Source organism: Lissotriton vulgaris, chromosome 7 (assembly GCF_964263255.1).
Source record: "Lissotriton vulgaris chromosome 7, aLisVul1.2, whole genome shotgun sequence".
In the NCBI taxonomy this organism is placed as follows: Eukaryota; Metazoa; Chordata; class Amphibia; order Caudata; family Salamandridae; genus Lissotriton; species Lissotriton vulgaris.
This window is the reverse complement of record NC_141695.1, coordinates 704,116,858-704,143,545: the sequence shown is the minus strand read 5'-3', so window position 1 is coordinate 704,143,545 and position 26,688 is coordinate 704,116,858.

Here is a 26,688-nt window from a genome sequence, read left to right as displayed (position 1 = left end):
AAAAATGTGATGTGAATCTAAAATTGAAGCGGAATCAGACAATAGTTTTATTCTTGTCTGATCCGAACAAACATTGAAAACAGTGCAGAAGACAGGGCGGGTTCAACAGATAACCGTCCATTTACAACAATTGGTCGACATGTTTCAGCACAAGCAGGCAAAAATTAACCTAGTGCTTTCATCAGGACCTCTTGAGTATAGAATGCTACTGCCATACAATTCAGTGATGTGATCAAGTGATGAACAAAAAAGGATACGCTGCGAGTCTAGCTTCTCACAGTTTCCATTCCTCTTGCCTCTTGGAAAAATCTATAAGAGATATAAGAGGTATATAGAATAGTCTTGGAACACAGTTATAATTCGTCTTTAATAAAATCATGTGGCTTAAATTAGCCACCGCCGGCCCGGAGGAAGCGGATTATCCGCTGCGGACTGGAAAAAGACCCCCCGCCAGATTAGGATGGCTGGGGGATTTATTTTCCTTCCGCCGCTTTTTCGCCGCGGTCGCCTTCCGACCGCGGCGGAAAAGCTCCAATATGGCTGGCCGTGTCTATTAGACACCGCCAGCCATATTAGGATAGCGTGGTCCTATGCCTTTCCACGGCGGCATTTCCGCTGTGGAAAGGTAAACGGTGTTGTAATCGGGGTCAAAGGGGGTTGGGGGTGCACATGGAGGGTACCCCTTTGCGTGCATGAAGCAGCAGGCACCACGCAGTGCCTGCAGCTTCGTGCATGCAAAGGTAAACATGCATTTTTTTAACATTGCGGCGTGTGCTGCTTCAAGCAGCACCCGCCGCAATGTTAAAAATACAGGATGTGACCGCCAGGGTGGCGGTCACATCCTAATTAGCACGGAGGGACTGCCGCTGCCCCTGCAGACGGCCCCTCCTCTTCTGGGGTGGTGGACGGACGCAGGTCCGTCCGCCATCCTATTAGGCCCCTTAATACGGATGGTTTCTTCGATTCCATACTAATCCTTCCAGTGTTATATAGTGTGTAAAGTGTGTTTTTTAACTCGTTTTTATGGAATGTATCGGCTGTAGGTGTATATTCCCCTCTACTAATGTCTGGAACAATTTGCCACTATCAACAACCCTCCATTTTATTCTTAGATTATCAGTTGAAGGTGTTATATCCCTTGCCTCACATTCAATAATATACACGGGGCAGGATGCTAATCTCAAGACTATTTTAAGGGGGTTATGATCCCCGTAATTAGTAGCACTGACCTCAGCAGGCAATAAATGGTCTGTGAGGCAGGAGGAGGAAAAGATTAAATCAATAATTGAGGAGCAATTCCTTCCTCTAAATGTGGGTGCTTGATGATTTATAACAGATCAAACAGATCAAATACCCGCAACGTCCATGACGTTAATATGGATGTGCTGGCTCAAGAAAGTATCCAGCTCTGCGCCCCTGGGTAAAGCAGGTCCGCGGGAGGTATGTCCACACCATACAGTTTTAGTATGAGTTTAGCATTGAAATCTCCACCTAAGAGGATCCCAATAGCCTCGTCTGAACCTTGCTGTAAAAAGCTCAATAAAATTCCTATTTGGAATGGGATAAAAATCATAATTTCAAAAAAATTTATCAAATAAAAGGGAACTCTCCGTTTGTATCTCAATATTTGAATGTTATAGCTATTAGTCGGTATAACCTTAATGCTCCCTCCAGAGGCTATACTAACCCAATGAACAAACCCCCAGATGCACAGCCAAATTTGGGTTTAGGTGCAATTAAACTAAACCAGTGAAAACTTTCTATATGTAATTCATGTGTAGCCCATGTTTCCTGGAGCATAACTACATCTTGGTCAGATATCACACACAGCCAGTTCTCATCGCCTAGCCTTGACTCTAGACCTGCTACTTTCCAACTCAAGACATTCAAGTCAGTGTCAGCTTTGCTTTTATTGGGGATTAGCACAATGTCAGGCATATCAGTGGGAACTGTTGATACAGGTCCTATACAATTTCCTACCTGTTGTAAATGATTAGTTAGTACCGGTGTTTGGGTATTCTTTAATTGCCGTGCATCCAGCTGCTCCGTGTGGATGACTGGTGTAGGGCCTGATATACTCTCTGATATGTTCTCCACACGTTCAGAGACACCAACCAACCTAGGTGGCTGTCAATCTTGGGCTTCTTGATTGGAAAGTGCCTGAAACCTGTTGGTTCCCAGCGGGAAAACATGAGCATTCATAGCAAAAGTGTTTTGGGTTTGTAAAAATAACCCAGCGGAAGTGCACTAATGCTAGTATTTGGTGTTGAAAATTTCTCTTGGGCGCTAAATAATCGACGGACCATTTGGGGTTTATGAAACTTAATAACAATGCAATCACCGCTAATATTTTTAGGTGAGTGGCCAACCCACCCTACTTGTCTGACCATGAGGATTTCATTCATATCTGAGGCATGAAATCTTTTATGTTTAACCAACCAGTCTACAGATTTGTTATGTAGATCCACCCAGGACTCCCCAGTAAGATTAGGAAAGCCAGCTAGGACCAACACGCATGAGCAGGCATTTGGGGGTAGGCTCAGAACATCATCGTTGGGTCTCATACATTTGGTTTTAATGTGATTGATAGCCGTTGCGCTCCTACTTGGGTTAAATACATCGGAACAAGGGATATTACCGGAGATGGGTGCCTAGAATAACTATTACCTGAAATTGTAATATTGACGTCAGGGACTCGGGGTATATTTTGTACCATCTTTGGGTCTAGATTAGAATATGGGACAGGAGGGTTAGTACGGTCTCCACATGCACTGCATAAATTAAGTGCTATGGGATCATTATGCACAGCAGATATTGGTAATGGCATATTAGGTCTATGGTTTATAAGGGTTGGTACTAGCAAGCTGCCCCTCCCCACATTATCAGGAGTGCAATTCTCTTTACTACCACTAAGATTGTCCATAATAAAGTCCATCCTTTGAAGCCTTCCCCATAGTAGGTCAAAATTCTTATTGATCGCCTCCTTGAGTTGGGATAAAACGGAGTCCAGAATTTTCTCAACATTTACAAGCATGGTTTCCAGGGTGGTATTTGTATCAGTTATATTCTCATGTTGATTTGGAATAATATCAGTCTGTGTGCCCCTAGAGTCCAAATTAGCGGTAAAAGGGGTAACTACAGAATCAACTGGGGGATTGATGGTGGCAGGGCACTTAGCCATTGATGTTTTCTGAATGCCCCCAGGTCGCTTCCGTTTGTTGGTTGAAACTTTCGCCTTAACATTCCCACTGGATTTGGCCACCTGAGCTCTAGTATTGATACGAGGCACTGCTGTAGCAGTCGTAACAGATATATCCTGGGTGGGAGAGACAAGCTCTAAAGATTCTAGGTTGCTCACAATAACCGTTTCATGGAGTGCATGGGGTGTGCTGGCTGTGTTAGGGTCATACAGTGGCATATGAGATTGTAAAAGTGTCGGGTCCAGAGACAAGCGGGCGTCAGTAATCTGAATTTCATGGGTCAGCAAAGATTATGCCCTCAAAATAAAAGTATCTAAGGTTCTCACAACTCCTTTCTTCTTATTCATATTGGGATAACAACTACACTGACCAGATCCCCGGTAAGAAAGTAGGAGATATGGCAGGGGGGATTAATTACAGGTCACAAGATGATGATCACTTTCACTGTACCTTAACGTTCCTTAGGGGGAATGGCTGGTGTCAGGGGGGTAGCCCAGCCCGGCCTCCTCTGGTCTCGGATGGGCACAGACGGGCCCGCCCTTGGCTTCGCCCGGGAGCCGCCCGCGTTAGTCCCATAGTGCAGGAGCTCTCTCGGCCTCTTAAGCACCTCCTGGCACGTTCTGGCTCTGTCAGCGGCAGTCACGTCGCTGGGGCACCTGGGGGATGTGGTTTCTTCTCCCCTCGCCCCAGTAAATGCAGGTTAGCAGCAGTGGTGTGTGCAGGCGCTCTCCTTTGCCCCCACAGGTCAGCACACGGTGGATACAAAAAAGTCCAGTAGTTGCAGTGAGCTATCAACTTCAAGGATTTACGGCATCGTTTGGATCGGTGGCGGTCCAACTGATATCCAGGCCATAAGTCCAACTGCTGCATTACGATTCAGACAGTCAGACCGCAGCAGTCTGGGGGACAGACAGCCACCCAAGACAAGATCAAGGATCCCATTGATGGGGCGGTAGGGCTCCCATACCTACCACGAGGGTGGTGCCTGCGCAGGCACTGCCTAAGGAATTAGGATGTCCCTTTCCGACTGCCTTTTGATGGCGGTCCCACCATCATGGAAAGGCAGCCTGAAGGTAAGCATGAGCGAATTTTGCGGATCTCGCGTTCGCGAATTTTGCGGATTTGCGGATTCGCAATCCGCAAAATCCGCGAATTCCCGGATTTTTTTTTTTTTTGTGTTCGCCCGTGTTTCTGCCAGTTCGCGAGGGTTTTTACAATTTCGCAATTTGCGAACTTACCTGTCGGGTCGCAAGTTTTGCGAACTTGTTGTTTCTACGTGTCCAGCCTGTTTGGGACACTCTTCTTCATCACTGCCACTCTCTGTCACCACTGCCACTCTCTGACTACTCATGCCACCCTCTGGCCCACCCATGCCACCCTCTGTTTCATCACCACACCCTCTGGTTGTCCAGTGTACATTATTTTCGGCAAAGCAAAGCACACCTTCCCTGCCTCAAGTGACCTGAATTAATTTGGGGCTGATTAATGTGTCACAGAATATTTTTTTAGCTGGCACCTGCTTCCTTAGTGCGCCCTGATTAGTGATCTTTTGCACTTGCTAAGTGCTTTCATTGTTGCAAAATTAGTTACAACACCTGCCCTGCCCCAACTGACAATAATGAATTAGGGGCTGATTAATGGATTTTAACTTCCAGCCTGGCTCCTGCTTGTCTCCCTTAGCTGTAATTCAGGACCTTTGTGGCATATGTGTAACTATTCTGAGGTTCAGAGCAGGGTCACATAATAGTTTCAACTGGCAACTGAACTCTGGAGGGGCCCCTCAGGAAGCACTACAGGAAATGGCTACTAATGATGAGCCTGAACTTTTGAACCTGGTAAGTAGTTACTTTCAGTTTTGCTAAGATCGTATTTCTGCAATTTTGCACTTATTCGCGGGGCGCGAACTCACGCGAACAGTGCGAGCAGTGCGAGCAAAATCCGCTGCTCGCGGATTTGCGGATTTTGCGGGAGATTCGCGAATCTCGCGGATTGCGGATTTCCCGAAAATCCGCAAAATCCGCGAGCGGAACGGATTTTCCGCCCATGCCTACCTGAAGGGGACTTTGGGCGCCCCAAGCAAGGTACACAAACCTCGTGGGCTAATGCTGAGGGGCCTATGGGGCACATGTAGTGCCCTCCACACATCCATGCACTGGGCGCCGGGCACCAGATGGTGCCTGGCACATGGTGCAAAGCTGTGCCCTAAGTGCCTTTGACTACTGCGGCTTGTGCTGCGGCTCTTTTCCTGGGCCACAGCACAACCTGCAATAGGAAAATGCACTTTCTGACCACCTGCATGGATATCCTATCATACTGGAGCGGGTGGGAACACAGACTCATTGTTGAACAATCACCTGACGGCAACGATGGTGGTTGGATGCTCATCCGACAGCCATCATAATCAGACATTTAGCCTTGCTAATTATAAGCAAACCTGTTAATGTTCATCACACTAGTCTGAGTCCCAAGCTGTGCACCAGGAGACACACTTCATTGCTTGATTTGTACGGTTGTCTAATATGGGGATCCCTTAGTTGAAAGGATTTAATCCTACATGCATGCAACATGAGAGAAATAAAAAGCTTACTGCACGGAATAAATAAATGTTAGAACTCTGTGGTGCCTCTAACCTGTATTAGGGTATATAAAAAGTCCTTGCAGGAAAGCTCTTTACAACATCATTAAGGGCTACTTTCAATTCAGAGTCTAGACATAATTGTACTAGCGCAGAATATTCTATGCAAGACAAGCAACTTCTGGAACTCTCTCCCTCGATCAATCCTCGAGAAAACATTCTATTTTGCGTTAAGGAAACTCTTAAAAGTCAGTTTTCTCTTTTCGATTATCTTCCCACTCCATGATGATAAAGTATTGTATTGCATTGTATTGTAATTGCATTCATATAGCGCTTACTACCCCTGACGTGGCGTCGAAGCGCTTTTTTGGCGAGTAGCAAACTACTCCGGGACCCATAGAGGATTAGTGTTGAATTAGTATAGTGAAACATGCAAGTACATTTTAAGTGGTGGATAGGTTAGTCAGTTATTTGGATTTGGAATGATAGCAGAAGGATAGAGGAGGAAAAAGGTTTGTATTTATATAGCACTTGTTGACGCACACTATTCAGGAAGCCCATAAAGGATTAGTGGTGAAGTAGTATGGTGAAATATGAAATAATTTCAGTGGTGAGTGAGGGCCCCTATGATGAAGCATGTCTCCTACTAGGTAAACGAGTGAGGGCCCCTATGATAAAGCATGTCACCTACCAGGTAGGTGAGTGAGGGCCGCTATGATGAAGTCGCCTACCAGGTAGGTGAATGAAGGTCCCTATGATGAAGCATGTCACCTACCAGGTAGGCAAGTGAGGGCCCCAATGATAAAGTTGCCTACTAGGTAGGGGAATGAGGGCCTCTTTGATGATGCATGCCACCTACTATGTAGATGAGTGAGGGCCCCTATGAGGAAGCATGTCACCTACCAGGTAAGTGAGTGAAGGCCCCTATGATAAAGCATGTCACCTACCAGGTAGGTGAGTGAGGGCCCCTATGATGAAGCATGTCACCTACTGGGTAGGTGAGTGAGGGCCCCTATGATGAAGTCGCCTACTAGGTAGGTGAGTGAGGGCCCCTATGAAGAAGCATGTCACCTCCAAGGTAGGCGAGTGAGGGCCCCTATGATGAAGTCACCTACTAGGTAGGTTGTTGAGGGCCCCTATGATGAAGCATGTAACCTACCAGGTATGTGAGTGAGGGCCCCTATGATGAAGTATGTCACCTACCAGGTAGGCGAGGGAGGGCCCCTATGATGAAGCATGTCACCTTCCAGGTAGGTGAGTGAGGGCCCCTATGATGAAGTTACCTACTAGGTAGGTGAGTGAGTGTCCTTATGATGAAGCATGTTGCCTACCAGGTAGGTGAGTGAGGGCCCCTATGATGAAGCATGTCACTACCAGGTATGTGAGGGAGGGCCCCTATGATGAAGCATGTCTCCTACCAGGTAGGTGAGTGAGGGCCCCTATGATGAAGCATGTCGCCTACCAGGTAGGTGAGTGAGGGCCCCTATGATGGAGCATGTTACCTACCAGGTAGGTGAGTGAGGACCCCTAAGATGAAGTCGCCTACTAGGTAGTCGAATGAGGGCCCCTATGATGAAGCATGTCGCCAACCAGGTAGGTGAGTGAGGGCCCCTATGATGAAGCATGTCACCTACCAGGTAGGTGAGTGAGGGCCCCTATGATGAAGCAGGTCGCCTACTAGGTAGGTGAGTGAGGGCCCCTGTAATGAAGTCGCCTACAAGGTAGGCAAGTGAAGGCCCCTATGATGAAGCATGTCATCTACTAGGTAGGTGAGTGAGGGTCCATATGACGAAGCCTGTTGCCTCCTAGATAGGTGAGTGAGGGCCTCTATGATAGAGCATGTCACCTACTAGGTAGGTGAGGGAGGGCTACTATGATTGATTGTATTGTATTGTAATTGCATTTGTATAGCGCTTACTACCCCTGACGAGGCGTCAAATCGCTTTTTCGGCAAGTAGCAAGCTACTCCGGGACCCATAGATGATTAGTGTTGAATTAGTATAGTGAAACATGCAAGTACATTTTAAGTGGTGGATAGGTTAGTCAGTTATTTGGATTTGGAATGATAGCAGGAGGATAGAGGAGGAAAAAGGTTTGTATTTATATAGCACTTGTTGACGCACGCTATTCAGGAATAAGCATGGGCGAATTTTGCGAATCTGGCGTTCGCGAATTTTGCGAATTTGCGAACTCGCAATCCGCAAAATCCGCAAATTCTCGTGAATTTGCAGATTTTTTTTTGTGTGTTCGCAAGGATTTCTGACAGTTCGCAAGGATTTCTGACAGTTCGCGAGGGTTTTGTAACAGTTCGCAATTGCGAACTTACATGTCGGCTCGCAACGGTCACGATTATGTTGTTTCTACGTCTGGTTCATCATCATAGGTTCCCAGCACCCTCTGTTTCACCCCTGCCACCCTCTGTTTTACCCATGCCACCCTCTGGTACATCAATGCCTTATGCCACCCTCTGGTTCATCATCACTGTAGATTATGGGGGGAAAAAGCAAGCACACCTGCCTGCTTCAACTGACATGAATTAATTTGGGGTTGATTTATTAATGTGTCACTGTTTTAAAATTCCAGTCTGGCACCTGCTTCCTTATCTGTAATTTGCTTTCTGTTGCAGTGCAATTTTTTTTTCCAGGACCTTTGTGGCCTACTTGTAGCTATTCTATGAGCCTGCTGTGAGGGTCAGAGCAGGGTCATACAATTGTTGCAACTAACAACTGAACTGGGAATTTGCGAATTTTTTTTTTTGGTATTCGCAAGGATTTCTGCCAGTTCGCAAGGATTTCTGACAGTTCGCGAGGGTTTTGTAACAGTTCGCAATTGCGAACTTACATGTCGGCTCGCAACGGTTATGATTATGTTGTTTCTACGTCTGGTTCATCATCACAGGTTCCCAGCACCCTCTGTTTCACCCCTGCCTCCTCTGTTTCACCCATGCCACCCTCTGGTACATCAATGCCTTATGCCACCCTCTGGTTCATCATCACTGTAGATTATGGGGGGGAAAAGCAAGCACACCTGCCTGCTTCAACTGACATGAATTAATTTGGGGTTGATTTATTAATGTGTCACTGTTTTAAAATTCCAGTCTGGCACCTGCTTCCTTATCTGTAATTTGCTTTCTGTTGCAGTGCAATTTTTTTTCCAGGACCTTTGTGGCCTACTTGTAGCTATTCTATGAGCCTGCTGTGAGGGTCAGAGCAGGGTCATTCAATTGTTGCAACTAGCAACTGAACTCTGGAGGGGCCCTTGTCAGGAAGCACTACAGGGAACGGTTACTAATGATGAGTTTGAACTTTTGAACCTGCTTTCACTTTTGCAAAACTTGTTTTTCTGCAGAGCAGCATTACAGCAACTTTAATGCCCCACCAAGCTTATATGAGAAAGTTGATTTCTAATCCAAAAGTGATCCAAAGAAAATCAAAAGGCCTCAAATTTAAAAAAGTGCAGGCAAATGTCAACCTGAGGAGTTATTCTGATAAAAATAATCATTTTCAGAAGGTCTATGCTGCTTGCTAGTAGATTTCTTGTGCAGAATTGCAATTTTTGTAATTTCGCGAGTGCGAGATTGTTGCTGCCCGCCGCACCTACATGTTCGCAATTGCGAACTTACACCGCAAAGAAAAAAAATCCGCTGCGTGCGAATTTGCGGATTTTGTGGGAAATTCGCGAATCTCGCGGATTGCGAATTTACCGAAAATCCGCAAAATCCGCGAGCGTAACGGATTTTCCGCCCATGCTTATTCAGGAAGCCCATAAAGGATTAGTGGTGAAGTAGTATGGTGAAATATGAAGTAATTTCAGTGGTGAGTGAGGGCCCCTATGATGAAGCATGTCTCCTACTAGGTAAACGAGTGAGGGCCCCTATGATAAAGCATGTCACCTACCAGGTAGGTGAGTGAGGGCTGCTATGATGAAGCATGTCACCTACCAGGTAGGCAAGTGAGGGCCCCAATGATAAAGTCGCCTACTAGGTAGGGGAATGAGGGCCTCTTTGATGATGCATGCCACCTACTATGTAGGCGAGTGAGGGCCCCTATGAGGAAGCATGTCACCTACCAGGTAAGTGAGTGAAGGCCCCTATGACAAAGCATGTCACCTACCAGGTAGGTGGGTGAGGGCCCCTATGATGAAGCATGTCACCTACTGGGTAGGTGAGTGAGGGTCCCTATGATGAAGTCGCCTACTAGGTAGGTGAGTGAGGGCCCCTATGAAGAAGCATGTCACCTACAAGGTAGGCGAGTGAGGGCCCCTATGATGAAGTCACCTACTAGGTAGGTTGTTGAGGGCCCCTATGATGAAGCATGTAACCTACCAGGTATGTGAGTGAGGGCCCCTATGATGAAGTATGTCACCTACCAGATAGGCGAGGGAGGGCCCCTATGATGAAGCATGTCACCTTCCAGGTAGGTGAGTGAGGGCCCCTATGATGAAGTTACCTACTAGGTAGGTGAGTGAGGGCCCTTATGATGAAGCATGTTGCCTACCAGGTAGGTGAGTGAGGGCCCCTATGATGAAGCATGTCACTACCAGGTATGTGAGTGAGAGCCCCTATGATGAAGCATGTCTCCTACCAGGTAGGTGAGTGAGGGCCCCTATGATGAAGCATGTCGCCTACCAGGTAGGTGAGTGAGGGCCCCTATGATGAAGCATGTTACCTACCAGGTAGGTGAGTGAGGACCCCTAAGATGAAGTCGCCTACTAGGTAGTCGAATGAGGGCCCCTATGATGAAGCATGTCGCCAACCATGTAGGTGAGTGAGGGCCCCTATGATGAAGCATGTCACCTACCAGGTAGGTGAGTGAGGGCCCCTATGACGAAGCAGGTCGCCTACTAGGTAGGTGAGTGAGGGCCCCTGTAATGAAGTTGCCTACAAGGTAGGCAAGTGAAGGCCCCTATGATGAAGCATGTCATCTACTAGGTAGGTGAGTGAGGGTCCATATGATGAAGCCTGTTGCCTCCTAGATAGGTGAGTGAGGGCCTCTATGATAGAGCATGTCACCTACTAGGTAGGTGAGGGAGGGCTACTATGATTGATTGTATTGTATTGTAATTGCATTTGTATAGTGCTTACTACCCCTGACGAGGCGTCAAATCGCTTTTTCGGCGAGTAGCAAGCTACTCCGGGACCCATAGAGGATTAGTGTTGAATTAGTATAGTGAAACATGCAAGTACATTTTAAGTGGTGGATAGGTTAGTCAGTTATTTGGATTTGGAATGATAGCAGAAGGATAGAGGAGGAAAAAGGTTTGTATTTATATAGCACTTGTTGACGCACGCTATTCAGGAATAAGCATGGGCGAATTTTGCGAATCTGGCGTTCGCGAATTTTGCGATTTTGCGAACTCGCAATCCGCAAAATCCGCAAATTCTCGCGAATTGGCAGATTTTTTTTTTGTGTGTTCGCAAGGATTTCTGCCAGTTCGCAAGGATTTCTGACAGTTCGCGAGGGTTTTGTAACAGTTCGCAATTGCGAACTTACATGTCGGCTCGCAACGGTCACGATTATGTTGTTTCTACGTCTGGTTCATCATCATAGGTTCTCAGCACCCTCTGTTTCACCCCTGCCACCCTCTGTTTTACCCATGCCACCCTCTGGTACATCAATGCCTTATGCCACCCTCTGGTTCATCATCACTGTAGATTATGGGGGGAAAAAGCAAGCACACCTGCCTGCTTCAACTGACATGAATTAATTTGGGGTTGATTTATTAATGTGTCACTGTTTTAAAATTCCAGTCTGGCACCTGCTTCCTTATCTGTAATTTGCTTTCTGTTGCAGTGCAATTTTTTTTCCAGGACCTTTGTGGCCTACTTGTAGCTATTCTATGAGCCTGCTGTGAGGGTCAGAGCAGGGTCATTCAATTGTTGCAACTAGCAACTGAATTCTGGAGGGGCCCTTGTCAGGAAGCACTACAGGGAACGGTTACTAATGATGAGTTTGAACTTTTGAACCTGCTTTCACTTTTGCAAAACTTGTTTTTCTGCAGAGCAGCATGACAGCAACTTTAATGCCCCACCAAGCTTATATGAGAAAGTTGATTTCTAATCCAAAAGTGATCCAAAGAAAATCAAAAGGCCTCAAATCTAAAAAAGTGCAGGCAAATGTCAACCTGAGGAGTTATTCTGATAAAAATAATCATTTTCAGAAGGTCTATGCTGCTTGCTAGTAGATTTCTTGTGCAGAATTGCAATTTTTGTAATTTCGCGAGTGTGAGATTGTTGCTGCCCGCCGCACCTACATGTTCGCAATTGCGAACTTACACCGCAAAGAAAAAAAATCCGCTGCGTGCGAATTTGCGGATTTTGCGGGAAATTCGCGAATCTCGCGGATTGGGAATTTACCAAAAATCCGCAAAATCCACGAGCGTAACGGATTTTCCGCCCATGCTTATTCAGGAAGCCCATAAAGGATTAGTGGTGAAGTAGTATGGTGAAATATGAAGTAATTTCAGTGGTGAGTGAGGGCCCCTATGATGAAGCATGTCTCCTACTAGGTAAACGAGTGAGGGCCCCTATGATAAAGCATGTCACCTACCAGGTAGGTGAGTGAGGGCTGCTATGATGAAGCATGTCACCTACCAGGTAGGTGAGTGAGGGCCCCTATGATGAAGTCGCCTACCAGGTAGGTGAATGAAGGTCCCTATGATGAAGCATGTCACCTACCGGGTAGGCAAGTGAGGGCCCCAATGATAAAGTCGCCTACTAGGTAGGGGAATGAGGGCCTCTTTGATGATGCATGCCACCTACTATGTAGGCGAGTGAGGGCCCCTATGAGGAAGCATGTCACCTACCAGGTAAGTGAGTGAAGGCCCCTATGACAAAGCATGTCACCTACCAGGTAGGTGAGTGAGGGCCCCTATGATGAAGCATGTCACCTACTGGGTAGGTGAGTGAGGGTCCCTATGATGAAGTCGCCTGCTAGGTAGGTGAGTGAGGGCCCCTATGAAGAAGCATGTCACCTACAAGGTAGGCGAGTGAGGGCCCCTATGATGAAGTCACCTACTAGGTAGGTTGTTGAGGGCCCCTATGATGAAGCATGTAACCTACCAGGTATGTGAGTGAGGGCCCCTATGATGAAGTATGTCACCTACCAGGTAGGCGAGGGAGGGCCCCTATGATGAAGCATGTCACCTTCCAGGTAGGTGAGTGAGGGCCCCTATGATTAAGTTACCTACTAGGTAGGTGAGTGAGGGCCCTTATGATGAAGCATGTTGCCTGCCAGGTAGGTGAGTGAGGGCCCCTATGATGAAGCATGTCACTACCAGGTATGTGAGTGAGGGCCCCTATGATGAAGCATGTCTCCTACCAGGTAGGTGAGTGAGGACCCCTATGATGAAGCATGTCGCCTACCAGGTAGGTGAGTGAGGGCCCCACGATGAAGCATGTTACCTACCAGGTAGGTGAGTGAGGACCCCTAAGATGAAGTCGCCTACTAGGTAGTCGAATGAGGGCCCCTATGATGAAGCATGTCGCCAACCAGGTAGGTGAGTGAGGGCCCCTATGATGAAGCATGTCACCTACCAGGTAGGTGAGTGAGGGTCCCTATGATGAAGCAGGTCGCCTACTAGGTAGGTGAGTGAGGGCCTCTGTAATGAAGTCGCCTACAAGGTAGGCAAGTGAAGCATGTTACCTACCAGGTAGGTGAGTGAGGACCCCTAAGATGAAGTCGCCTACTAGGTAGTCGAATGAGGGCCCCTATGATGAAGCATGTCGCCAACCAGGTAGGTGAGTGAGGGCCCCTATGATGAAGCATGTCACCTACCAGGTAGGTGAGTGAGGGCCCCTATGATGAAGCTGGTCATCTACTAGGTAGGTGAGTGAGGGCCCCTATGATGAAGCATGTCAAATACTAGGTAGGTGAGTGAGGGTCCATATGATGAAGCCTGTTGCCTCCTAGATAGGTGAGTGAGGGCCTCTATGATAAAGCATGTCACCTACTAGGTAGGTGAAGGAGGGCTACTATGATTGATTGTATTGTATTGTAATTGCATTTGTATATCGCTTACTACCCCTGACGATGCGTCAAATCGCTTTTTCGGCGTGTAGCAAGCTACTCCGGGACCCATAGAGGATTAGTTTTGAATTAGTATAGTGAAACATGTAAGTAGATTTTAAGTGGTGGATAGATTAGTCAGTTATTTGGATTTGGAATGATAGCAGAAGGATAGAGGAGGAAAAAAGTTTGTATTTATTTGGCGCTTGTTGATGCACGCTATTCAGGAAGCCAATAAATGATTAGTGGTAAATTAATATAGTGAAATATGAAGTCATTTCAGTGGTGGATATTTAGTCAGATCTTTCGGAGTGAGAAGGATAGCGGAGGGATAAAAGGGTAAGAAAGCTTTGCATTCATATAGCACTTGTTACCCATTATGGGCGTTGAAGCGCTTTTCTGGCGAGTAGCAAGCCACTCTGGAACCCATAAAGGATTAGTAATGAAAATTAGTATAGTAAATTATGAAGTAATTTGAGTAGTGGATAAGTTATTCAGTTATTTGGTTAGAGAAGGGTAGGTGGCATGATAGAAGAGGGAAAGAGGTTTGTATTTATATAGCGCTTGCTACTCCTGATGGAGTTTTGAAGCTCAAGTAGCACGCTACTCTGGAACCCTTCAGGATTAGTGCTGAATTAGTATGGTGAAACATGAGAGTCATTAATGGTGGATATGTTAGTCAGTTATTTGAATTGAGAAGGGTTGGGGAGGGGTAGAAAAAGAAAAAGGTTTGCATTTATATAGCACTTGTAACCCTGATGGGGTGTTGAGACTCTTTATTGGCGAGTAGCACGCTACTCTGGAACCCAATAAAGGATTAGAGGTGAATTAGTATAGTTGAATATGGAATTTGAGAAGTGAACATGTTAGTCTGTTAATCTTGATTGAAAAGGATAGTTCAGTTTGTGGTTCCCCATATAAAATGTTCATACTCTCTCACTCACCTCGTACAGAGGCTGATGCTGTGATTGTCTGTACAATATTTGAGAACTTTTACTAGCATGGGTTTGTCTGTATCTAATACACCATTTTGTTGATAGTGTTGCCTGGCTGGGGGACTGACTTTATGTTGGTATACATTTTTCCAAAATCTATCTAGTACTAGCATGACGGTCTGAAGGCCAGGGTATACACCTGTTACAACGCATTTGTTACAACGCACTACCACTACAACGCATCTTTTACAACGCATACCATTACAACGCATTGCGCTGGGGGGCGCTCTAGGATAGGGAATAAGTATAATTTACTATCCAACACCTTCCCTAGTGTCCACGGGGACTGGAGTTAGAATAGTAAATTATACTTACCAATATCTAGCACCTCAAAGCGCTATGCGTTGTAATGGTATGCGTTGTAATGGTCGCGTTGTAATGGTAGGTAGTTGTAACGGTATGCGTTGTAACATGGTACATCCAAGGCCAGCAGTATTCTGTTTCATACAAACCTCTAATTCTTTAGGTGTGGATTGTAGGAAGGTGGATATCTGACTATGGTTACCCCCAAACTTTTTGCCTGGTGTTTAGCTGGTTTTTGACTTAGTTGGCCTGGGATCCTGCTATTCAGGGCCCCAGGCTAATTGCTCTCTCCTTAAAATGGACTCCATGTACCTTAGGTACATACACAATTGAAACTGGTTCACCTTATGGGCCCCTGTAACAGTGTACCCCAGGTACCCAGGGCATAGGTGCATCCAAGGCTTACCAGGGGCTGCAGCATGTATTGTGCCACCCCAGGCCTGGCCTCCATATTTGACACAACTGGCTGATCACTCAGCTGGGGTAAGTTGGTGTAATCACCTCTTACTTAGATGTAGTATCCCTATATCTAAACCTATCTGGACACATGTTAACCCATGAGCCACTCCTATGGAAGGCCTCGACAATCCTGGAGGCAGAGTGCTTGGTTTCATGTGAGATTGTGCTCTGGCACGAGCTGAGCCCGTCTGCAGCTGTTGGGAAGAACTCCCTTAGCTGTTCCGGGATATTGCCATACCATATACTCTTAAGTGCATTATAATCCTCGCTGTTATTTGCTAACTTTGGTTTGGCTTTATCAAAACATGTCGAGTAAGGTGTCATACGAATTGGGATACTACCCCCTCGCCAATTCTGGCAATGGGGGTAGCATTCCAACCTTCTAGAGGGACATGACATGTACATAACCTCAACCCCGGTTAAAGTTAAACTCGAGCCTCAGCATCACAAAATGGATGCTACCACCACAGACACAAGTCTGACCTCTTGCTGCTGGGAGTCCTTCCAGCGAGGGAGGCTTGGACAAAGGGTTTCCTGCCTTGGAGGTGCGAGCACCACCCCAGACAGGATTTTGTGTATTGGGTAGGACAGGGCTGAATAGAATGAGACATGCCTGGGGCACACAAGGTGTCCCCGTGCATAAGCCAGTCCAAACCGGTGCTGGGGCTTTCCAGCCCCAGTCCTGGAGTGGAGCTGGACAAAGGAAAGGGGGTGTAACCGACCCCCTTCCTGGTCCCACCCAGAGGAGGGACCTAGCAGGTGATCTGGCCCCCAGATTTGGAATAAGAGTAGGAGCTGTGTCCCAAGACTTCAGATCATCCTGAACTCGACTTGAAACTAAGAAGAAAACTGGACTTCGACATTCTGCTGCACAGAAGACTGAAGAGCATCTCTCTTGTAGCCAAGGAGTGACCACTCTGTGAATACAGGCACCATCTAGCAACTCGACGTCTGCTTTGCCGCCGCCTCCCGCCGGAGCCCGAGCCCAGAGCCCGACAAGACCCTGATTCCCAGACATCTCAGAGCCCAATCCACAGTCCCTGAAAAGAAGAGACCCGTGGAGGCACCGAGAGACGTGGGACCAGACCTCTTGAAAGACCCCCGAGAAGTTGACTGCGCAGAAGATTCCCTTTTCACTAATTTTGCAACTTTTACGCACGATTGACATTGCATTGGTGTATGCGTGTGCTTTAAGCGCTGCACCCGAGTCCTGCGGGCCTTTCCCGACTTCTTCACTGTTAGTCCCGAACAGCTCCAGCGATTCCCCAGGCCCTAGGCCTACTTCCTTTCCAATTCGTGGTACTTATACCACTATTTTAGTATATGGTTTAGGTGGCCCCTAGGGCTCATCCATATTGTGCAACTTTTGTATATTTAAACTGTGTTTTGTTTTAACGCATTTGCTTCTGTGCTCATAAAGAGTATAGGGGATAGTTGTAGTAAATAAATATATATATTTTTTCAATATATATCTGTGTGGTGTCCTTCCATTTGGTATTCAAGGGGAATGTGTATGGTAAAACAGCTTGCTTCACATGCCTTTACAGAGTTTAGCCTAAGACTGCTTTGTCCACACTACTAGGACAGCTGGTCTATAAGGTTGACTTACAACCAATCATCATAAGAGTTGCTTGGCATGGTACAAGGTGATCACGAGAACTAGTGAGCATCATATACCAGGCCAACTTCTCAAATTGGTGAGCAGCGGTTGGGATTTGAGCTTGCTGATGTTTTACCATTACAATATTTGAGAGTATCATTTGAAAGATCATACAGGTACCTGCTAGGTACATATAAAACAAGACTAGGATACTTAAGTTCTACTGAACTTAGTTGTTGTAGAGGATAGGGAGTAGCACACCCTGACTACAACTACTAGATAGGTTTAGTAGGTAAACACCAGTGTAGGTAGATTGCAACATATCCCACCACACTAGAGCAATTTCTGGAGCAGAGGGGTCCGATTGGACCTGTCCCTGTTGAGAGTGACCCTCCAAGGGCACCATCCAAATTTGCTATGTTTAAGCTTTAAAGAACTGAGGCAGATCTGTACCTTAAGAGGTCTCAAGACGGGTCCAACCCCTACCACAGACCACCTCAGAGAACTTTCAGACCAGTCTGAAGTTCCAAAGACCTCTAAAGCAGACCCCACAGGGAATGTTGAAGGAGGCTCTCCCACTAAAGATGATAATACTGACACCCCTGTCCCTGTTGTCCAGATAGATGAGGATGGCCAAGTCACTGGAGATACTCAGCCTGAGGAGGAGGAGGAAGAAGAGGAGACAGAAGGGGACAGCAGTGATTCTGATGATGGCATAAATAGTCAGGTGCCAGCCAGAGGGCTTAGCATGGCTAACTTAAGCCTATTTGGGACTGAGTTAGGGATGAACCCACTTGGACCCCCAAGTGGACTTAACCAGGAGCACAAGAGGAGGAGGAATCACTCAGGTGAATCCAATACCTCCCAGGCTTCTAGAGGTTCTCATGGTCACTCCAGAAGGGGGATGACTAGCCCACAGAGAAGGGAACATGAGGCCAAAATGAGAGAGGCTGAGCTTAGGATCCAGAAGCAAGAATTAGAAGTTGCCCTGGCCCAAGAGAAACTTGCTAGAGCAAGACAGCCTAGAGAGAGTGGATTAGGATCCACTGGTGGCAGCATTATCCATAAGGATAAAGACAGGTCTTTTGATAACAGAAACCTGAGTAAGATTGTGCCCCCCTACAAAGCTGGGGATGATATCCACAAATGGATGGCTGCACTTGAGAGAGCCTGCAGAGTACAGCAGATCCCTCAGGAGCAGTGGGCAGCAATCTTGTGGCTCTCCTTTGAAGGTTGAGGCCAAGACAGACTCCTAACAGTTAGTGATTGGGGATTCTAGAAACTACCTGGTCCTGAAGAGTGCTCTGATAGATGGGTTAGGCTTAACCACTGAACAGTACAGGTTAATGTTCAGAGAGACCCAGAAGACACAGACTCAGGACTGGTCTGAATTTGTTGAATGTGCCACTAAGGCTCTGGAGGGCTGGTTGCTGGGAAGTAAGGTTACAGACTATACAGGATTGTATAATTTAATTATGAGAGAGCAAATCTTAAGTAATTGTCAAAATCAGCTTCTACATCAGCACCTGGTGGACTCTGATCTGACCTCTCCACAAGAATTGGGTAAGAGGGCAGACAAATGGGTCAGAACCAGGATCAGGCCTAAGAACCAGGGTGGTGACCAAAAGAAAGAGACTACCAAGCCTCAAGAGAAAAGTGGGGATAAAACCAAAGAGAAGACTTCCCCAGGGCCCCAAAACTCCAAGGATGGGGGTGGGTCCAAAGACACTTCCTCTATACAGAAAAAGCCTTACTGCCATACCTGTAAACAGGTTGGTCATTGGAAAACAGACAGCTGTTGTCCAAAGAATGGTAATAAGGAAAATATACCTCCAAGTAAGGCTCCAACACCTCCTGTCACTGTTAGCAGTGGTCCCCCAGGTGGTGGGAGCACCCCTAAGAATTTGGGTGGGTTTACTTTTGGAACACAGGTGGACTCTGGCCTAACCAGGTCCCCAACTGATCTTGTCTATGAGACTGGCATGGGGTTTGCCAATTTCACTGATTGCCCAAACACTTTGAGCAAATATAGACAGGAGGCCCTCATCAATGGTTTGAAAGTTGAGGCCTTTAGAGACACAGGGGCTAGCATCACCATGGTGGCTGAGAGCCTAGTCCCCTCAAGGCAACTTTTACCTGGTGCCACATACCAGGTGACAAACATTGATGGAGTTCAGAAAAATCATCCCATAGCAGTGGTAAATCTCAGCTGGGGAGGTATCACTGGCCCCAAGAGAGTGGCAGTGTCCCCAAACTTGCCTGTAGATTGTCTACTGGGGAATGATTGGAAATCTCAGCTTGGGCTGAGGTTGAACAGAAACCCCATTCTAAAATGGTAAATGCCCATGGAAAGGTTAGTGGGGCTGTGTTGGCCACAGCCCCAATCCAACATGACCTTCTTGAAAAGGTTGGTTGTGCAAGTCTCAGCCCCATCTTTAGCTGAAGCCCTTCCTGAGCAAGTTAGCAGAGCTGTTATGATAACAGCCCATACCCAAACTGAGTCTCCTCCTGAAAAGGTTGGTGATGCTGTGATGGCCACAGCCCAAACTCAAACTGATTCAAGTGTTGTGAAGCCTGAAACAATGGATCACTCCACACAAACAGAGAGCACTGGGGAGGAAGAGAAATCTCCCTCCCACCAGACTTTAGGAAAGGATCAGCCTCCTCAGGGAACTGATCTTACCCCTGATGAAGGAACTGTCCCAGAGGTTGTTAGGCCTAGCCTGACAGAGCCCCTGATGGCAGTGGACCCTTCTCAGGTGGGACCCAGTCTGGAGCAGGTAACCTGCCCCTCTCTACCTTGCCTTACTCAGCCCAGGGCTGCAGAGGACAAGAAGGACAGTGAGCCCCAAAGGGCCCCCTGTCAAATAAAGCACCCCCATCAGCAGATTAGGGGCACCGAAGCTAGCAGCCCTAGCCAGGTGAAAACTTTAAAAACTCCTGAGGGATCCCCCTTAAAAGTAGTTAGGGACCTCCCACAGATGGATTCTGTTGGGCACAGCCAAACCTGGGACCCAAAGGGCCCAAACCTGAACTGTCCCTCCAGTAAGCCAACCAAAGGGACCCAGCCTCCAGCTTTAGGTAGCCAGACGTTGACCCTAAGAGCACAGTGCAACTCAGTCAAAGAAAGAAAGGCCTACATGGTGGAGAGTGATTGGAGGAAGCTGAGTCCTACAGAGGAATCTCACTTCAGTACTCCATCTCAACACCAGCCTTTGACTTTGCCAAGACACACCACAGGTAGAGATTCCCTATGGTGGAGACCCTCAGATACCCTTAGGGAGAGGGATTGCTTAGTTGACCATGAGACAGGGGGTAACCAAGCCAGTGCTGGTACTTCCTTATATGGCCACTTAGGCAATATAGGCTTACCTGGTCAAGGATAGTCTTATCTCCTTTCGTTTGGGGGGGGGGGGGGGGATTGTGTAGGAAGGTGGATATCTGACTATGGTTACCCCCAAACTTTTTGCCTGGTGCTTAGCTGGTTTTTGACTTAGTTGGCCTGGGATCCTGCTATTCAGGGCCCCAGGCTAATTGCTCTCTCCTTAAAATGGACTCCATGTACCTTAGGTACATACACAATTGGAACTGGTTCACCTTATAGGCCCCTGTAACAGTGTACCCCAGGTACCCAGGGCATAGGTGCATCCAAGGCCTACCAGGGGCTGCAGCATGTATTGTGCGACCCCTGGCCTGGCCTCCATATTTGACACAACTGGCTGATCACTCAGCTGGGGTAAGTTGGTGTAATCACCTCTTACTTAGATGTAGTATCCCTATATCTAAACCTATCTGGACACATGTTAACCCATGAGCCACTCCTATGGAAGGCCTCGACAATCCTGGAGGCAGAGTGCTTGGTTTCATGTGAGATGGTGCTCTGGCACAAGCTGAGCCCGTCTGCAGCTGTCGGGAAGAACTCCCTTAGCTGTTCCGGGATATTGCCATAGCATATACTCTTAAGTGCATTATAATCCTCGCGGTTATTTGCTAACTTTTGTTTGGCTTTATCAAAACATGTCAAGTAAGGTGTCATACGAATTGGGATGCTACCCCCTCACCAATTCTGGAGACGGGGGTAGCATTCCACACTTTTAGAGGGACACGACATGTACATAACCTGAACCCCGGTTAAATTAAATTCGAGCCTCAGCATCACAAAATGGATGCTGCCACCACAGGCACAAGTCTGACCTCCTGCTGCTGGGAGTCCTTCCAGTGAGAGAGGCTTGGACAAAGGGTTTCCTGCCTTGGGAGGTGTGAGCATCACCCCAGACAGGATTTTGTGTATTGGGTAGGACAGGGCTGAATAGAATGAGACATGCCTGGGGCACACAAGGTGTCCCCGTGCATAAGCCAGTCCAAACCGGTGCTGGGGCTTTCCAGCCCCAGTCCTGCCGGGGAGCTGGACAAAGGAAAGGGGGTGTAACCGACCCCCTTCCGGGTCCCACCCAGAGGACGGACCTAGCACGTGATCCGGCCCCCAGATTTTGAATAAGAGTAGGAGCTGTGTCCCAAGACTTCAGATCATCCTGAACTCGACTTGAAACTAAGAAGAAAACTGGACTTCGACATTCTGCTGCACAGAAGACTGAAGAGCATCTCCCTTGTGGCCAAGGAGTGACCACCCTGTGAATACAGGCACCATCCAGAAACTCGACATCTGCTTTGCTGCTGCCTCCCGCCGGAGCCCGAGCCCAGAGCCTGACAAGACCCTGATTCTCAGACATCTCAGAGCCCAATCCACAGTCCCTGAAAAGAAGAGACCTGTGGAGACACCGAGAGACGTGGGACCGGACCTCATGAAAGACCCCCGAGAAGCTGACTGCGCAGCACCCGAGGCACCCTCAACTCTGTGCTTTGGGGTTTGAGAAGCTCCACCACTGAGCAGCATTTGCACCGAAGATCAACCCCCAGCATCTCCACGATCTGCGTGGGGCTCTTTGGCACTTTGCCACTCGACGCGCCATCCCGGCCACTTGCCACGTGGCTAGCGGCCATCTTGGCGATGAAACCTACAAACAACACCACTGGTCTGGTTGCTCCAGAATGGCCCTCACTCCCCTGAAAAGGAGCACCCGCTCTGACCTTGTTGGTCCGAGTGAGAAGCTTGCATCGATTCCTGCGTGGCTTGCATTAGCCAAGGACTGTTTGCTCCGATCAAGAAGCCGACACTGCCATCAGCTAGAGCCTTTGTGGAAAAGCTTGTGACCAACGCCTGGACATCCTCGACCTCTTCGTGTCCACGTGGCTGCAGAGACAATCTTCACCTCTTCGCCTGTTTGCACCCGACATTGCCTGGTTCCCTCCTGGTTCCACGGTAGTCACTGGCTAGTGACTTTGAACATTGTCCCCTCTGCTTTCAGGTCTTCACCTCTTCATATCCACCCTTGGATCCACCGGAACTCTCCACGACGACCCGCCTGCAGCATCTTCATCTACAGGCTCCATAGACCAGCGCGACGAAATCCAACACACTTTGAGACATATGCACCCGCTTCCTGTGGGTGAGTAAACCTGGCACTCCAGTGCCCCTGTGTAGCAATACACCTCTAGTGTCCATGTTCCAAGTTGCTCGGTTCTAGGTCATCCAGAAGATTCCCTTTTCACTAAGTTTGCAACTTTTATGCACCATTGACATTGCATTGGTGTATGCGTGTGCTTTAAGCGCTGCACCCGAGTCCCGCGGGCCTTTCCCGACTTCTTCACTGTTAGTCCCGAACAGCTCCAGCGATTCCCCAGGCCCTAGGCCTACTTCCTTTCCAATTCGTGGTACTTATACCACTATTTTAGTATATGGTTTAGGTGACCCCTAGGGCTCATCCATATTGTGCAACTTTTGTATATTTAAACTGTGTTTTGTTTTAACGCATTTGCTTCTGTGCTCATAAAGAGTATAGGGGATAGTTGTAGTAAATAAATATATATATATATTTTCAATATATATCTGTGTGGTGTCCTTTCATTTGGTATTCAAGGGGATTGTGTATGGTAAAACAGCTTGCTTCACATGCCTTTACAGAGTTTAGCCTAAGACTGCTTTGTCCACGCTACTAGGATAGCTGGTCTATAAGGTTGACTTACAACCAATCATCATAAGGGTTGCTTGGCATGGTACAAGGTGATCACTACAGCTAGTGAGCATCATATACCAGGCCAACTTCTCACATGGATTAAATATTGACCTTAGTGTAAGGAGTTACACTACTTTTTGCCCTTCAGCGGTTTTCTGTTTCATGAGTAGCTTATAGACAATAAATGTTTTTTTGGTAATAAAGGCCTAGTTATAAATCCAACTAAGCAGTTGTGGCAGTAGGACACAATATGCTAAAAAAAAAAAAAAGACGGGGAGGCCTTGGCTGGAACTCAACATGGCCTTGTTTTGGAGAGCTCCCAATAGCAGTTTCAATTCATCAGATAGCATAGTTTGTGTCAGACTTCAGAAATCCAGATCCAACAGAAGTGAATAACTATCAACACTGCTACATATCCATAATAAATGGTACACAATTGCAGCATGTTAGTTAACAGCAGTCATAGGGAAAGGGGAACTGGATAAGAGAGACAAAGAGATCATGGACATTGCCAGTCTGACTTGTCATTCTGTTGAGCACTGATGTCTATGGGTCATGGTAAATATATATATAGACCAGATTGATTTCTTTATTACCTTCTAACTATATTGGATTATCAATCTCTTTAGTACCAAATACCTATATTGAATCATCATTCATTCAGGATGATAATCCTTCAGAACATTTTTATGTCTCACACTATGGGCCAGATTATGAGCCTAGCGGTCTGAGGACCACCAGACTTGTGGTGACACTGTGGTGGCAGTCTAGCCACCGCCACACCAGCGGTCCAACTGGCCCATTATGAGTTGAGCAGTTGAACTGCCCTGGGACCATCGTCGATGCCATGGAATCCCGCTCCCTGCAGTTGACTTGGCGGTAAGAGGCTGCAATATGCTTGCCAGGACCGCTATGGTCCTTGAAGGCGAAGACCTCCTATGCTTGTGCATGCACATAGGGGGGCATAGCATACTCCCCCCTGTGTGCATGCACAGTTTCCTGCATGGCATGGACTCTCGAGTCCATGCCATGCAGGAACCTTGTGAGGCGTTCCCATTGAGGTGCATTTTTCAAAGACACCATGGCCTTTGAAATAGGCACCAACCTGGGAACACCGTGCCCCCCTCCCACCAGTCTACAAATAACTTGTAATCTGGCAGGCGGGCAGCAGTGAGTCTCTGTGGTGCAGGGGCGCAGTGGTGGAGTAATTTGCCCATAAGTGTTTAGTGGAACACTCACATTCCTGAAAGTGGACTATAAATAATATCTGTAAAATAGTATTATGCAAGCCTTTGACATAATCTCTCTCTCTTCTCTGACAAAATAACTGCTTTCTGATCTTGTGACTACTCACTCTTTGGTTATGACATACATTTAAGGTTGTCTTTTTTTAAACCTAATGTTATATACATTCATTAGAATTACATAGCTCATACTGATACAAAGTATTCACTTCCCTTAACACACACCCCTACTTTAAGCATATATGTGCATCATAAGCATTCAAACGTTTTTAAGGTGAAGTGGATAATTTCCTTTTCCTCATGTAGTACATTATCCAAAACTGTTCAACAAAAATGTAGATCTATACTCCTTCAAGGGAAACTGAGGAGCACAATATTAGACTGTGAGAAACTGGGTTTTTGGTTGACTTGAGGGTGAGTCCTGGTCAAGCAACAGCCACAATCCCTTGTAAGGTGAACCGCAGAAAAATCACTAAACTAACCTGTGCTTAACCCTGGGTAGCTTGGCACAAAAAGCAGTCAGGCTTAACTGAGAGGCAATGTGTAAAGTATTTCTGTAGTACACAAATAGTAATAAAGAGAGAACACAACACAAGAAAAATACCAAACCAATTTAGAACAAAATTCAATAAATTATTTGACATCAAAATGACAAAAATACAATCAGTAGAACCAGAGTTATGAGTTCTTAAAGTTTTTTGTGAAAACTAGCCGTTAAAAATGAAAAGCGCCAACTGTGGATATCTAATTGCGTGAGACAGGGTTAAAGTCGAACGTTAAGGCCCCCCGTGATTGAGCGTGGCTAGGATTGGTCCCAGCCCAAAAGAGCCTAAAGCGGCTAAAGTCCTTTCTTTTAAGAGAACAGGCTAGAGGGGGCTTCGTAACGATAGACAAACTTTCCTGTGCAAGCAATCACCTAAGTGTAGAGGAATGTACATCCCAGAGGACGCGCTTCAAAATGCTTCGTAACGATAGTCTCACTTCATGTACAAGTAATCACTTATGTGTAGTGCAATGTGGGGAAACACAGTGGCTCCACACAGAAGTACGGGAGACGCGCACTCAATGCTGCAGGTCCTAGGGCCGAGTCACATCGTTAAGAAGCCCCCTCAGCGTGCTCTCTTTGAAGAAAGCTCTTTTAGGCTCTTTTGGAGACATGTAGTGCAGAGCATTATTAGGAGGTTTTCCCCTGTCCTGCTAGGTAGTTTCCCAGTTTAATGGCCTCACAAATCATACCGATCTTCCTTTTGCCCATGTCCTGCTGACGCCTTACTCAGTGGGCCAAAACACGTCGACCTCATGAGTTGGAGAAGTGTGACTGATAAAAAATCACATGCAGGACTCCTTGATACGCACTTTTGGGACTGTGTGGAGTTTGGAAGTATCCCACCTCTGTGTGGACTGGACTATCTCCCATACGGACTGTACATGTATTGTTTTTTCGCAAGCGTAATTAGATTGTATGAGTAGGAAGGCATTAGAAATTGCTGATGATTGTTGTGTTATTTTTTATGTTTTGATTATTGTTCTTATGCATTTTAAAGAAAATATAAAGTTTTGTTGTGAAAGTCAACCTGGGAAACTAGTTTGATCTTTTCCCACACATCATTTGTATGTCTGTTTTCATATTTCCTTGCCCAGATGTGTTGGGGTGGAAAGGTCAAACCTGGTGGTTCATTTGCATCGTCATCAGTTCAAGCAGTAAAAGCAAAGATTAGCGGTGTGGCAGAAAAGAACGGAGGTCAAAAATCCAAACATGGCTTAGCTTCTAGAACACAACGTCAGTGATTTAAACACTGCTATGAATGAAGTGGTATCACTTCATGATGGAATAGTATACAATATGGTGTGCCTAAAGAATCACAATGCTGTGTTGAGAATCATGTGGCTACCTACTTCTTTGAGATCTGATGATTTTCCATGTGAGGTGGAATTACTGCTGTCTATACTTTCCTGAGCCCCTTGTGAAGGGGAAACCACCATGACAGAAAGATTCTTCAGGCTATCCTGGAAAGGTGTGAGTTAATGGGAGGATGTCTATGGTACAGTAACGATGATGCAACCATCTCCTCATCTGTGTGAATTGATTTTGGAAGGTTCAAAGTGTATTGACAGTAGGGAGGTCGTTGAATCCTTTTATTCCTGCACTTGAGCCCTGTGACTCTGGAGCTTATGAGGTCTTTTATCATCATGATGAGAGAACGTAATGGATGAACATGTGTACCCCTCTCT